At 37.2% G+C, this 14,308-nt stretch overlaps 1 protein-coding gene across 1 annotated transcript in view; it reads right to left on the reverse strand.

The window, feature by feature from the left end:
- il1rapl1a (interleukin 1 receptor accessory protein-like 1a) overlaps positions 1–3,859 on the reverse strand; it is a 128,748-nt gene extending 124,889 nt beyond the window's left edge. Inside the window, exons 1-2 of the mRNA XM_051119549.1 lie at positions 3,690–3,859; positions 1,288–1,373 (exon numbers count right to left, since the gene is read on the reverse strand). The gene's annotated coding sequence lies outside the window, so the exon portion shown is untranslated. The remainder of the gene's footprint in view (positions 1–1,287; positions 1,374–3,689) is intronic.
- Positions 3,860–14,308: the final 10,449 nt, after the last annotated feature.

Raw genomic sequence — 14,308 nt, forward strand, 5'->3', positions numbered from 1 at the left:
AAAAACTGAAGGATTGCACCATTACCAACAAAAAACATAAGCCAGAAGCTCCTGCAAAAACTCTAAACCCTAAAGACTGTCAATGGCAGTACAACATCATAAGAGAAATGCTCGGATACCAACGGTGCAACAAGACCCTGTTTACTTTTTTAAAATACTGCTGTAAATTATTAATAAATCCTAAATTAACCCAATATTTCAGCAATCATGTTGTGTTTTTTCTATCAGCTGTTAAAGAGATAGTTCACCCAAAAACAAAAATTCTGTTATTAATTACTCACCCTCATGTCGTTCTAAACATGCAAGACCTTCGTTACACAAATTAAGATATTTTTGATTAAATCTGAGAGCTCTTTGACCCTGCATAGACAGCAATGCAACTGAAATGTACCCAGGTCCCAGAATTTTTAAAGAATGCCAGACTCCTAAATTAAACACGCTTTTTAATGTCTGTAACAGGGTATTTTATAAAACAGAAAAAAGAGTGTCTGAAGAGGTGGATATTTAAAAAAAATATGGGGACACTTTTTGATGGGAGCCTGTGTCCCTATTGGAGACACTTGAAATATATTGGAGTTTCTTGAGTACACTGTAGAATATTTGAGGCACCTCCAGAAGAGACACATCTGTTCAGTAAGCATTTGACTGAATCCTGTTAATGCAATAATAAAAACTCTTGAACTTATACTTTTCTCAGTGTCATCTCTGTTTTACTTTGGTGGAACTTCATATTGCAGCACTTCCTCACATCACTGCCTCACTTATGTTGCATTCCTCATTTGTAAGTCGCTTTGGATAAAAGCCTCAGCTAAATGAATAAATGTAAATGTAAGACTACTCACACTGTGAATATGAAAAGATCACCATGTGATCCGAGGATCCTCAAGTATCAAGTATATTTTAATTTTTACATCATAGCTTAGATATTTTGTCTTAGAAGAATTTGATGAGAAATGTTTGCATTCACATCCAAATCTCTGACTTTTGATTGTAGACTTTGATATCTTGGCAAATCTGAGCACAAAATCAAGGCATTATTTGATCTTGTCTGACTCCAGAGAAAACACATATGAGATTACTGGGTCTTTTCCCTCAAGAGGAAAATCAGAGAATCTATTTGCTCTCCATTTAATCTCATTGTCATATAGGAGAAACGATGGAGATATCAAAGAAATTACAGAGATATTTCTTTCCAGTGAACCTTCACCACTGTGTCCTTAATAACGTTAGGTTACTCCAGTGGGATTGTTCCTGTAATAAGTGTACCATTAAAAAAAAAGCTATTACCTGTATGGCAGTGTTGTGTAAGTCACTTAACAACTTCCATGTGTCCTGGTCGCATGGCACATACAGACTCTTCTCATAACACAGACCTGAAAGTGATAACACAAAAATAAATGGACAGTAGCACCTGATTTTCATTTACCTAAACCTTTTGCGCTGGACTGGCAGAAGGCGTATACTCGTTCTAAACCTCACAATTAATCACCCTCCATTAATTATGAAATAAATAATTAGTCTCCAAGTAGACTTGGAATGATGTGATTAAACCAGACTAATTAATGTATTAATTGATTTTATGTTAATTTAATTTTCTGCTAGAATGGTCGAATCTGTGGAGAATCATACTGAGTTTAATACAGAACCTGATGACAAAGGTCAGCCTAATGAGAGGAATGCTGTTATATGACTAGCCGAGTTTACTTTAACGTGACATTTACATTCATGATGGGAAATATATTTTTAAAATAAATAAATAAATAAAACTGGTTAGTTGGAATATTCTGTCAGAGTGTCATTTTCTAAAAAAGCACTGAGAAAAAAAAAACACTGTTCATTGTAAGCACGAAACCGTGAGACTTACAAAAGAACTTGCTGCATTTTGAATATTTGGTAAATTTTTAAACATAGCTTGTACCTCTACAAAGTGCCGAACAGTTACTCTTTCCATTGCTTGAATATTAACAATCCAGCATCTGTTTAGCTAGAGGAGCTACTTCTCCCTTTAGATTCTACAGAGTTTAAAAAGTTAACAGGCCTACATGCAAAATATCTGAACCTAGCTTCAATTAACTTGCTCAGAAAATCCAAGTTTCTACGTTTAATCTTTCTTCTAACAACGTGAAGTATGAATGCACTTATTGGCTGCTAGACTAGTTTACTGCAGACTTGAAACATTTAACTTGCATACATTTTTAATTCAAATTTCAATTAGATCATTATGGATAGAAAGGGAATATGCAGACAAAACCATTAACAATGTATTAGGCAGAATCTGTATTTATGCAGAAGTGCATTTTTGTTTCTCTGCCTATTAGGCATCAGCTGAAGTTACTTTCACACAAATATACCCATAATTCATCAGCAACCAACTCCAGCTAAACACAATAATTGACACATGAGGGTTTAATTGGCATGATTTACTGAGGGGGGACATGGGAAGAGGCGTGACAAATCAGCTGTTGCTCTCAAACTCATTTCCACAGATTGTTCCAGAAGCTTTGATAGCCCCAATCAGAGAGTGCGATGGTGCCTATTTAACATTCAAATAATGCTAATGGTACAGCAAACTAAATAATAGATCAAAATGCATTTATCTCATCTGTGAAGTCCAGCGAATAACCCAGTTATAAGTGCGGTCTGTCAGCTGAATAGCAGCTGTCACATTCACAGTGATGGAATGGGCTCAGTTTCTGTTTCACAGTGTGAATACTAGATTACTGATTTTGTGAAATGTTAAAATGACAGATACTTTACAGATCCACTGCAAAAGTCACAAACATATAGGGAAGAACTACTAGAAAGCATGCATATACCAAGATTTGAACATATAGAGCTACGCAATACTGCAGCAAGATAAGAGGTGATACACTTCACTGATAGAAGTTCACGATAGCATATTCCATTTGAAATGCATAACACTTCATGCGTTTGAAGTCACTTGCTTATTTAAAAGATTAAAAAAAAGACACCATGTCATCCTGTCCGATGGGATGATTTTATGATAGTGTTTTGGTTATCCAGCCATCAAAAGATGCTGATTTTGTGCCTGTTGAGCTGTAGTGAGGTCATAACAGAGGGTTGTTACTGTCGTTGTGAAAGTGGGCAGTTAATGATGTGGCTGTGACAGCATCACCATGGAAACCCTGAGATGTCACTGCATCTGTGAGATTTCATTTTATCAATGGAGACCACTGTTGGGGAGCAATACTTCAGAAAGCAATGGGCTATTGTGTACTCCTTGTAAAGAGTAATTCATCTATGTTTCATAATTATGTTATAATTTTTTAATTAAGAAAAGAAGCTCATTAATCACTGTTGCATTATTTTTAAATGAAAAAGTGTGTGGGTAGACTATTGCTATATTTATATTCAGGAACTGCAATCACCTGTAACAATGTAATGCTTGAGTGTACAACGTAAACAATGTTTATTCTAGCACTTGTCTGACAGAAAAGAGTCTAAGGTATTGGTCATAATGCAGTGCTAGCTAAAATAAACTACAAAATTATAATAAGACTATTTATCATAAAAATATCAATGGCCACTTATGACCAAGATTAAGTTACAGGTTGCAAGTAAATAAAAAGCGGCGCTACGGCGCTAACAAAACCAGGCAAACAGATAGCAGCAGAAGTTAAAGAGAATGGTAAAGTTATTAAGCAAAAAATCCGTTTGAAAAAACTCACCCGTAGTTTATTTTCGCTGAAAAGGGCGGGCGCGATTCCGTGAATCTGTCACAGATGAGTCAAATGTGCGAAGACGCCGATACGGGAAGCGCCGCTTAATTAATTAATATTTTCAAATAATTTCCCATACTTATGAACTGTGACTAACTATCCGTGTGCCTCCAAAACATTCCGAAATATCTGGAAATGCTTCAAGGCTGCAGTCTGTTGAGGAATAGCGACACATCTGGTAGGCGGTTATGACGGTATTGCGACGATAGCAGTGCGTCAACGGTCAAATAGAGATTTGAAATTATTTGGCAAGCACGTGTACACAAAATATGAACGCAATGCGCCAAGTGTCATGTTAGGTGTTTTCCTATAGGCAGCTAAAACAGGGATCTATGTCTTTTCTTTTTAAACATTCAAAAGATTCATCTAATCAATAAACAAAAATTCTGATCAAAAATTTGCCTTTATATTATGAGGTGATACTCCCAGGGCTTTTTAAAAAAAAAAATTTTAACCTTTGTAATGGAATTTTTATTTGATCTTTTATGTCAAATTAAAAAAATTACAAGCTTTTTAAAATTTCTAATTTCTAAAAACAGTAGAGTAAGAATAATAAACCGCCAATCATATGAAATCAGTATTAGCAAATTTCATTTGTACTACAGAGGTGGCACAGAAAAACAATAATGGCTTGTACAGTAGGTGTATTTTCAGATGTTTAACGAGGCTCAGAGGTGGCATGAGTGCAATTAAATTCATAAATTAATGTTGAGAGTAATGTTTTAAATATAAATTTTTGAATGTAGAAATACTAAATTATTAAAATAACTGAAATGATACTTTAAAGGGTCGTCGGATGCAAAACTCACTTTTACATGTTGTTTCAACATAAATGTATATTGGCAGTATGTTTTAACAACCACCCTATGATAAAAATCCACCCAATATCTTTCTCAAATTAAGCCATTCTCAGCTTCTTGGCGGTGTGACGTCACACAGACCAAGGCCACTCCCATGATAGTTGATTGACATGGCCCACCCTGATGAGCTGTGAACAGTCCGCCCGCCATTGTTTCAACGCTGGAGCAAGGACGTAGACAAGAATGTCTCTTAAGCCATTGAGGTGTTTTGTTGTTGGATGTAATGAACATAGCAGTCCTCATTTACTCCCAACATCTGAGTCATTGAAGACACAGTGACACAAATTCGTCTATGTTTGCACAAATAATTTGTGATCCAGCTTCACCTACAGAAGAAGTGAGTATAAGGGTTGTTTATGAATCTTTACAAATCCCCTTTCCTAATAATGTGCTAGTTAGCAAGTTTCGTGGCTAAATGTGTCTAAAGTAAACAGTACTACTTGTTTTAGCCACGTTTAGCCACGTGCTAACTAGCACATTATTAGGAAAGGCGATCACAAAGAAAAAAAAAAATTTGCCTGCCAAGTAGCTGTCACATGATTGTTTTATATCTTTCATATCTGTTTTATAACCTTTGTTTATAGAATTTTAACATATAATTTGGTTTGCGTCAATTATGTGCCAAAGAAAAAACAATCAAATTAAATGTGCTACTATATGTAATATTCAATTCACTGTATTTTCCATTATAGGCATTATTTAATACAGTAATGCTGAATTATATAATATTTCTCATAGTCCCATATATAGATTGTGATCATACTACCACCCTCTAGGGTCAGCAGTGTAACTGTCAGTGGCGGGTGCTTGATGACATCATGCCTGGAAGGGTTTCGATGATGTCATGCAGCCTGCAAAAGGGTGGCGATGTCATTGTGTCTGCGGAATTCTGATAGTGTCACAGCGTCCTTAAAAAGTCAGCGGCGACTGTGCTGTCGCCGCATGGTGCAGGATTACGGTGGGTGGCGTGTTGAAAAGGGCATCTAACTTCATCTCAATAATCTCCGTCCTCACGAAAACCACACTCGCAAATCCCCTCCAAAAGATTCAGCCCCACGAGACATTGCGGCTGACTACTCTTCCATCCTGCTGCTTTTCCTTTACCTCTACCTTCATTCTTCCTTCACGCATGTCATTCTTTTCTCAGTCGTCCGTGGTCAGGGGAACTGTCCCAGAAACTGCGCTGGGAGGCCCGATCTCTCTCTCATCTGTCCTCTCCTGTTCCTCGAAGAAAGTCCTGGTGGATGACTCTAAAATAACTCAGCTGAAGGGCACGCTCTTCCTTTTTCTTGTAGAAATGAGTGGGTGTCCTCCCGGACCCCTTGCCTTTGAACATCTTTATACAGGTGATATGAGAGCAGGTGACTTTTCTTTGAGTGAGATTAATATAGAAATTAAATTAACTCTGGCTTTTCATATAATGCACCAAAGCCCCGGTGAGTCTGAACACATCGGAGCTACATCCCAGAATATGTGCCTGTCCTCTCACCTCTTTCTCGTCTCATCACTGCAGGGTTGGGACAGCGCTGCTCACTTGCATATACATTAGCTCCAGAAACAGTCATTTTATTCAAATCCCTGAGAACATCCTATTTAAGCTTATACTAAAATGAATATCGACGTATATTTGAAGTACACAGGCTGCGACCCTGAAAAAGGGGCGGAGACCTCATTAAACCGATGCCTTCTGGGATATACATATCATGAATGTAGTCCCCTTTCTTTGCGAAGCGTTTGAAACCCAAGACTGTGATCCAGCAGACATTAGTTGCATGACTACAGCTCTCTTAAGCTCAAAGAGGATTAAAATGTCAGGCACACGAACGAGCAGAGCTCTACAAACTCATAGCATGCGTTAAGCAAACGATCAGATGGTTATTAGCTGCTTTTTTATTTACTCACGAGTCAATTATTTTTATTACTATAATTGTTTTCATTCACTCTCTGTTTACACAATAAGAATCAGCTCTGTTTGATTTAAGCAGTTAATTAAAATCTTAAATCTCCTACCAGATGCCCCAACCAGCTAATCAAATATTAAATGTTAAATGATAATTACTATCATTTTGATTACAGAAAACATATGAAACTAATACATTGATCTGAAGAATAGCACTTCAAGAGCTTTTTTTCATCTCCAAAGGACCATTCAGACAGCTCAAGAGGGTAATTTGCTGAAAGGTTCTACAAAGAACCATTCAAGAACCCTTGATAGGCAGATTCCATTTACACTGAGTGAAAAAGACCAAGCTTGTTGACAAAGGCTATTTTCACAAACTCCACCCACCACTGTGAAAACAAGATGCTATTTGTTGTTATTTTTTTGCTTGGTGTACCACCATTTATATCATTTTAAACTTTTTTACAGAAATTACAAGGTACAAGGAGTGGGGAAAAAAAACAACAAATCCTTAATTTAATTTAATAAGATATCAATGAAGTTGGTAGACAAACTGTCATCTGATAAAACAAGCTAATCTATACCTGACATGGCAGCTAAACTGAGATCATTTAGACATAATTATTGCGATGTTTGCTTTAAGATTAGCCATGACTCAAATCCAAAACGGCCTCCTTGGAGACTACAGCCCCATTTATCAGAGCTGTCTCTGAAGTGTCAGCTAGTGTAGAGTTCAGGATGATGCTGGAGTGTGACAGATTGCATTAAATGGCCCATGAATCACTGGGGCAGAAATAGCAGGAGAATGCCTGTCAGAATAAACCTCACGGGTTAACACTCCTGACTTCAGCGATCCTGAATTTGACCCCTGACCATATGCTTTGACCTTTGCCCTGATTAAAGCTGCTCAGGTGCATCAGGGCTGAACAGATTCAGGTTAATGCATGTAGAGTGGTTTGAGAATACATGTGTCAAATGGCACAGATGAACTAAGGAGTTACTAGTATTTGCTCCGTGGAAATTTCTAATGATATGAAAATAATGCATGCTGTCCATTTGTGTCAAAAAACTTATTATGGCTGTTGCAAAGTAAATAATGCACTAAATTTGATCAAATGTTCTGCTTGAGAGTATTTTAAATAATTGTTGGGTTTTCATGTTGGATTATTCAGTTCTGTATTGTCACAATATAAGATATATTACATATAAAATATGATTGATAACAGATTCCACAAAAAGAAAGAATTTGCTGCAGGAGCTTTTACCCACAACCTTTTAAATATCTGAGGCATTTTATCACTTTCAGTGACATTTCTGCCACATCTACTTAAATATACACATAACTTATACCTTTGCACACATCGTTATTGGTTACAAAAATAGTAGTATTAGTCATAAACAAATAAACAGTTCTTGAAAGAAGAATCTATATTATATTTAATAAACATTATTAAAAAAGTTATATTAATAGCATGTATCTCAATCTGCAGCCAAATCTCATTCTCTATGTTTTTTAACAGTGTGTGTTGTGTATTTACTGTAGCTGTCACAGTGCAGATCTGGTGCTTATAAACAATGACTCGGCAGCCGTTTTTCAAATTTAGTTTGACAAGTTTTGTTTTTAGCCTAAGAGCAAATGCCTTGGGTTCAGATGGCATTGTGATAGTGGTTTTCATAGAAAATCAAGTCATCATTTAGTTTCTCTCTAGCTGCGAGCATTCTCTAGGCACGCTTCATGACACATTGTGCAAAACCAAACACTCTGACAGACTTTTCTAACAAACCTTTAATCATAATCACCAACTCCTAATTACATTTATTCTAATTAATTTATTGATGTCTTAGCCCTCTGAACACCAACACTGTTCTAATAAAGGTTAATTTAGGGAGGAAGATTAATGCGTGTGTGTTCGTGTGTAAACGGGCGAGCGTACCCGCAGAAAGGTCATCAGCAGAATTAACATTGTAATGAATTATTGCACTTTGTTCCAGAATACAGAACAATAACCCATTTCTCATACTGACAATAACATACTAAAATTGGCGTGATATCCAAAGGTTCAGGGCATAGATGTGCAAACACACAGTCATGTAGAAGCTCTCCAAACAATTACACACGCTGACACTCTTTGTTGACCTGTAGTGCGCCGTCTTGTTGACGGTGAAGAGATACCTTTTTATGGTCCCTGATAGCACGGTCCAGCCCTTAAAATATGTCTGTGCCATGCTGAAAAACTGCAATAAGAACAGATGTTTTTCTGGATTCAGATGGTTTCTGGATGATTGAAGCTGCCCGTTAGATGGTTAAAGATGGTTTAGATGGTTGGTGAGCTGGATTACTTGTAGGTCTGACCAATACGACCTGTATTGATTTTGAATTTAGTTAACCAACAGGGTTGGTTGTAAGGTAATAAAATTAAAACGGACTGGAATTTCAAGAAATGTATTACTGTAATTAATAGCACTTTGATGTAGTCTTCTAGATAGACAGACAGATAGATAGATGGAAAATGGATAGATAGCTAGATAAATAGATAGATAGATAGATAGATAGATAGATAGATAGATAGATAGATAGATAGATAGATAGATGGAAAATGGATAGTTTGAAAATGGATAGAGAGATAGATAGATAGATTAGATAGATTAGATAGATGATAGATGGAGAATGGATAGATAGATAGATAGGTAGATAGATAGATAGATAGATGGAAAATGGATAGATAGATAGATAGATAGATAGATAGATGGAAAATGGATAGATAGATAGATAGATAGATGGAAAATGGATAGATAGATAGATAGATAGATAGATAGATAGATAGGTAGATAGATAGAAAGTTGAATAACGACAGAATTAGAAGAAAAATTAGAACAAATGATAGAACAATAGATAGTATTAATATATAGATATATAGACAGATAGATAGATAGATAGATAGATAGATAGATAGATGATAGATACACTGACCAAAACTATAAATGCAACACTTTTATTTTTGCCCCCATTTTTCATGAGCTGAACTCAAAGATCTAAGACTTTTTCTATGTACATAAAAGGTCTATTTCTCTCAAATATTGTTCACAAATCTGTCTAAATCTGTGTTAGTGAGCACTTCTCCTTTGCCGAGATAATCCATCCACCTCACAGGTGTGGCATATCAAGATGCTGATTAGACAGCATGACTATTGCACAGGTGTCCCTTAAAATGTACTCTAAAATGTACAGTTTTATCACACAGCACAATGCCAAAGATGTCGCAAGTTTTGAGGGAGCGTGCAATTGGCATGCTGACTGCAGGAATGTCTACCAGAGCTGTTGCCCATGAATTGAATGTTAATTTCTCTCCCATAAACCGCCTCCAAAGTCATTTCAGAGAATTTGGCAATATATCCAACCGGCCTCACAACCGCAGACCACGTGTAACCACACCAGCCCAGGACCTCCACATCCAGCATCTTCACCTCCAAGATCGTCTGAGACCAGCCACCCGGACAGCTGCTGCAACAATCGGTTTGCATAACCAAAGAATTTCTGCACTCATCTGCATGCTCGTCGTCCTCATCAGGGTCTCAACCTGACTGCAGTTTGTCATCGTAACCGACTTGAGTGGGCAAATGCTCACATTCGATGTTGTCTGGCACTTTGGAGAGGTGTTCTCTTCACGGATGAATCCTGTTTTCACTGTACAGGGCAGATGGCAGACAGTGTGTATGGCGTCGTGTGGGTGAGCGGTTTGCTGATGTCAGCGTTGTGGATTGTTGTGCCATTCATCCACGACCATCACCTCATGTTGCAGCATGATAATGCACAACCCCATGTTGCAAGGATCTGTACACAATTCCTGGAAGCTGAAAACATCCCAGTTCTTGCATGGCCAGCATACTCACCGGACATGTCACCCACTGAGCATGTTTGGGATGCTCTGGATCGGCGTATACGACAGCGTGTTCCAGTTCCTGCCAATATCCAGAAACTTTGCACAGCCATTGAGGAGGAGTGGACCAACATTCCACAGGCCACAATCAAAAACCTGATCAACTCTATGCGAAGGAGATATGTTGCACTGTGTGAGGCAAATGGTGTTCACACCAGATATAGACTGGTTTTCAGACCCCCCAATACAGTAAAACTGCACATTTTAGAGTGGCCTTTTATTGTGGCCAGCCTAAGGCACACCTGTGCAATAATCATGCTGTCTAATCAGCATCTTGATATGCCACACCTGTGAGGTGGATGGATTATCTCGGCAAAGGAGAAGTGCTCACTAACACAGATTTAGACAGATTTGTGAACAATATTTGAGAGAAATAGACCTTTTGTGTACATAGAAAAAGTCTTTGAGATCTTTGAGTTCAGCTCATGAAAAATGGGGGCAAAAACAAAAGTGTTGTGTTTATAATTTTGGTCAGTGCAGATAGATAGATAGATGGAAAATGGATAGATAGATGATAGATATGTAGATATATATATAGATAGATATACATACATACATACACACATACATATATACATACGTGCATACATACAACCCATACAACTGCATAACACTGGTACTCAGTCTGTATTCTTCTGTTGTCCGTTGAGAGCACATACTGCATTTATAGTCTGATTTATGATAATTTGTTGACATGTTTATATCCATTGCCAGTTTCAAAGTTTCAAAACAGAAATATTTAGCCTGCAGTAAAATAAAAAATTAATGAATATTGAAACTGGAAGATGCATCATTCAAATAACAAGAAGTAGCAATTCTGAGAAGTTAAGGTGCAATTACACTTGTACCCCTCATTTGTGTAATACAATTTCAGCAGTGACACTAATGTAGACCGATGTATGACTTCAAAACCTCAATAAACCCACTTGTTCATTTGAATCACGTCTTTGGCACACATTCAAAAGCTTTTCATCTGCCTGTATCAATTTTATATGCATAGCGCCTTATTTCCAGGTGTCAGAGCACTCTGACCGTCACAGGTCCCAAAACACTGGCCCTATTGGCCAGGGGCATAATTCATCCATCTTTGCCGTCAACTGGTATTGTACTGAGTTCACACTTACCTCAGCATCTATATCTTCTTCTTCCTCTGCCTATCATATACATGAAAAGAATGACTTATTTACACCTGGGAACGAGGCTAAGCAGAGCAGTGTATTTATTAATATTGCAAACAATCATCCGAGGGCAGTCTTGTAAGGCGATCAGAGGCCAGTGACTAAGTATGACAGTGGAAGCAATAAATCTCAATCATTTATGTAACAAGCTGAGTGAACAAAGAGAATGTAGTTCATTCTCTTCTGACCTATTTCTCTTTGCCCCACTCATCAATAATGGATGAAGAAGATGAGGCTGCCTGGAATCCATCTGGAGAGGACCAGGCCTGCCTGGCTATATTGGCTCGTTTTTTCGAAAAAAATAAATGAAATAATAACAATATTTCCTCCAGCTTTTGTTCAAGATGCTCTAGATAAGCTACTCGCTTTCATAAGACAACTTGCGAGAAGCCCGCAGTACGAATCAAAGGCGCCGTAAAGTTAAACGAGGACGTGATGTGTTGCGCCACAGGGTGGTTTGTTTGCTCGTTCGCTTGCTTGTTTGCTTGTTTGTTTGTTTGTTTAAATATGGCTCGGAAAACTCGCTTTAGCATGCTTCTCTTTTGTGAGAGCTATAGTGCTCGAGTTTGATCTTTCACATGGTAATGAATGAGTCACAGACGAGAATAAGACAAAGAGGAGCAGATTTTGTTTGGTGCTCATCGCATAATGATGCGAGCTGGTACAGTGCGAGCGTACCGAGTCAGGTTTCAGGGACAAAAAGAGATATATTTTAATCAAAGCCCACTCCTTGACAGAGAAAAAGGGAGGGACGGATTGAGAGAGTGAGGAGACGGAAAGAGAGCGAAAGAAAAAGATGAAGAGGAGAAAAAGAGAGCTGGAGACAACAAGAAAGCGAAAAGCAGAGAGAGAGATAATGATGAAGCAGTTTGTTGTAACCTGCATTTCTTTGCTTGAGCGGCTTTGTGATGTGTGCGCAGAAGACAGTTTCCTCCTGTGTACAGTCGCTGTTATTTTGGGATATGAAATCATGGCTTTTGTTCTAAAAATGGATGCCCTGAATGTGGGATGATGGCAGCGGACGAAAATACACATTCAACGTCAACATTTTATGACCTCGAGAAGTCCAGATAGGCACTGACATCTCAAGATGTTCGTAGGCAAACCTCATCTCGTTCCACAGGACAGATTCAGCACAGCACTTAAGCAAAAATCCCCTCATGCGGAAGTTAGATCCCATAGGAAAGAAAGTCACAAATGAGATCTCTTTAAAAAGGCAGGCGTTTCTGCTAGACAGCAATGAAATTAATGGGAGAGTGAATGGAGACGTTTGCTTAAGTCTCCTGCTTCTCAGATTTTTCCCCTGAGAGAAAGACTCCGGGCTCTCGACTGCTTTTGCTTTGGGATGCAGATTTTACATCGGACGTTAAGTGACAACCCAACACAGTATAAAAAATGATCCAAATTAGCCCTAAAATCAAACATTGAACTTTATATTATTAATATTACTAATTTAAATGAAGTAGTACCATCATTACTTTAAATTCAAACATTAAAATAAATGAATAATTAGTTGGATTAATAAACATATTCTAAAAGTTTTAACAAGACAGGTTGAACTGAAAACTGTCAGCTTTGGTTTCTAAATTTCTCTTGAATTTCATTGTTTTCATGCTTTTGGCAGCCAATAAATCACAGCACAAAACAAATTGTGGTCAGCACAAGCCTCATTTGTCCATGCTGCAAGTGAAACTGTATTAATTCAGTCTAGGTCAGATTTTTTATTACGTTGTAAAATGTGTCGTTTTGTTCAAGGCTTTCAAAGATGAATGGCTGTCAAGCAACAAGTTAATGCTGGCATCTGCATAACCTTTTTAAGAGAGAGATACTGACACACTTGACCTTTGACCTCAATACTAAAAATAAGTGTTTTGTTCTCATTTTAAAAATCCTAATTATGCATGATTAAATTATTTCCATTTATCTTTTTTAAAACTCGCAAGACTAAATTATTTTGTATTATTAATGATTATTTAAAAGTATTTATTTATTATTTAAACAGCACTTTTGAATTATCATTCAAAAATTGTAATACTTCAATAATAATAATTAAAGGATTAGTTCACTTCCAGAATAAAAATTGTCATTCAAGATGTTCTTGTCTTTTTTTTCGGTTGAAAACAAATTAAGTTTAACATTTCAGGATTTTTCACCATAGTGAAATTAAGTGGTGCCCAACGGGTTGAAGGTCCAAATAGCTGAGGAATAAAGGTCTTATCTAGTGAAACGATCAGTCATTTTTTTTAAAGGGGTCATCGGATGCCCATTTTCCACAAGTTGATATGATTCTTTAGGGTCTTAATGAAAAGTCTATAATATACTTGAACAACTGTATATTTATTACCCCAAACATAAACAAAGTTAATAAATGCTATAAAAATATATTTCACATTGTCAGTTCATGTTAACTAATGCATTAAGCTAGAAGTAACTGAGGATAGTGTGCATTATTCTTAAAGGGGTCATCGGATGCCCATTTTCCACAAGTTGATATGATTCCTTAGGGTCTTAATGAAAAGTCTATAATATACTTTGGTTAAAAATGCTCAATAGTTGTGTAAAACAACACCCGTTTTACCTTGCCAAAATCAGCTCTGCAAAAATCATCTCATTCTGGTCGAGGCTGCTTTAAATGCAAATGAGCTCTGCTCACCCTGCCCCTTTCTTCTCTCTGTGGAGTGACGAGCCTGTT

Source organism: Labeo rohita, chromosome 9, assembly GCF_022985175.1.
Source record: "Labeo rohita strain BAU-BD-2019 chromosome 9, IGBB_LRoh.1.0, whole genome shotgun sequence".
Taxonomy (NCBI): Eukaryota; Metazoa; Chordata; class Actinopteri; order Cypriniformes; family Cyprinidae; genus Labeo; species Labeo rohita.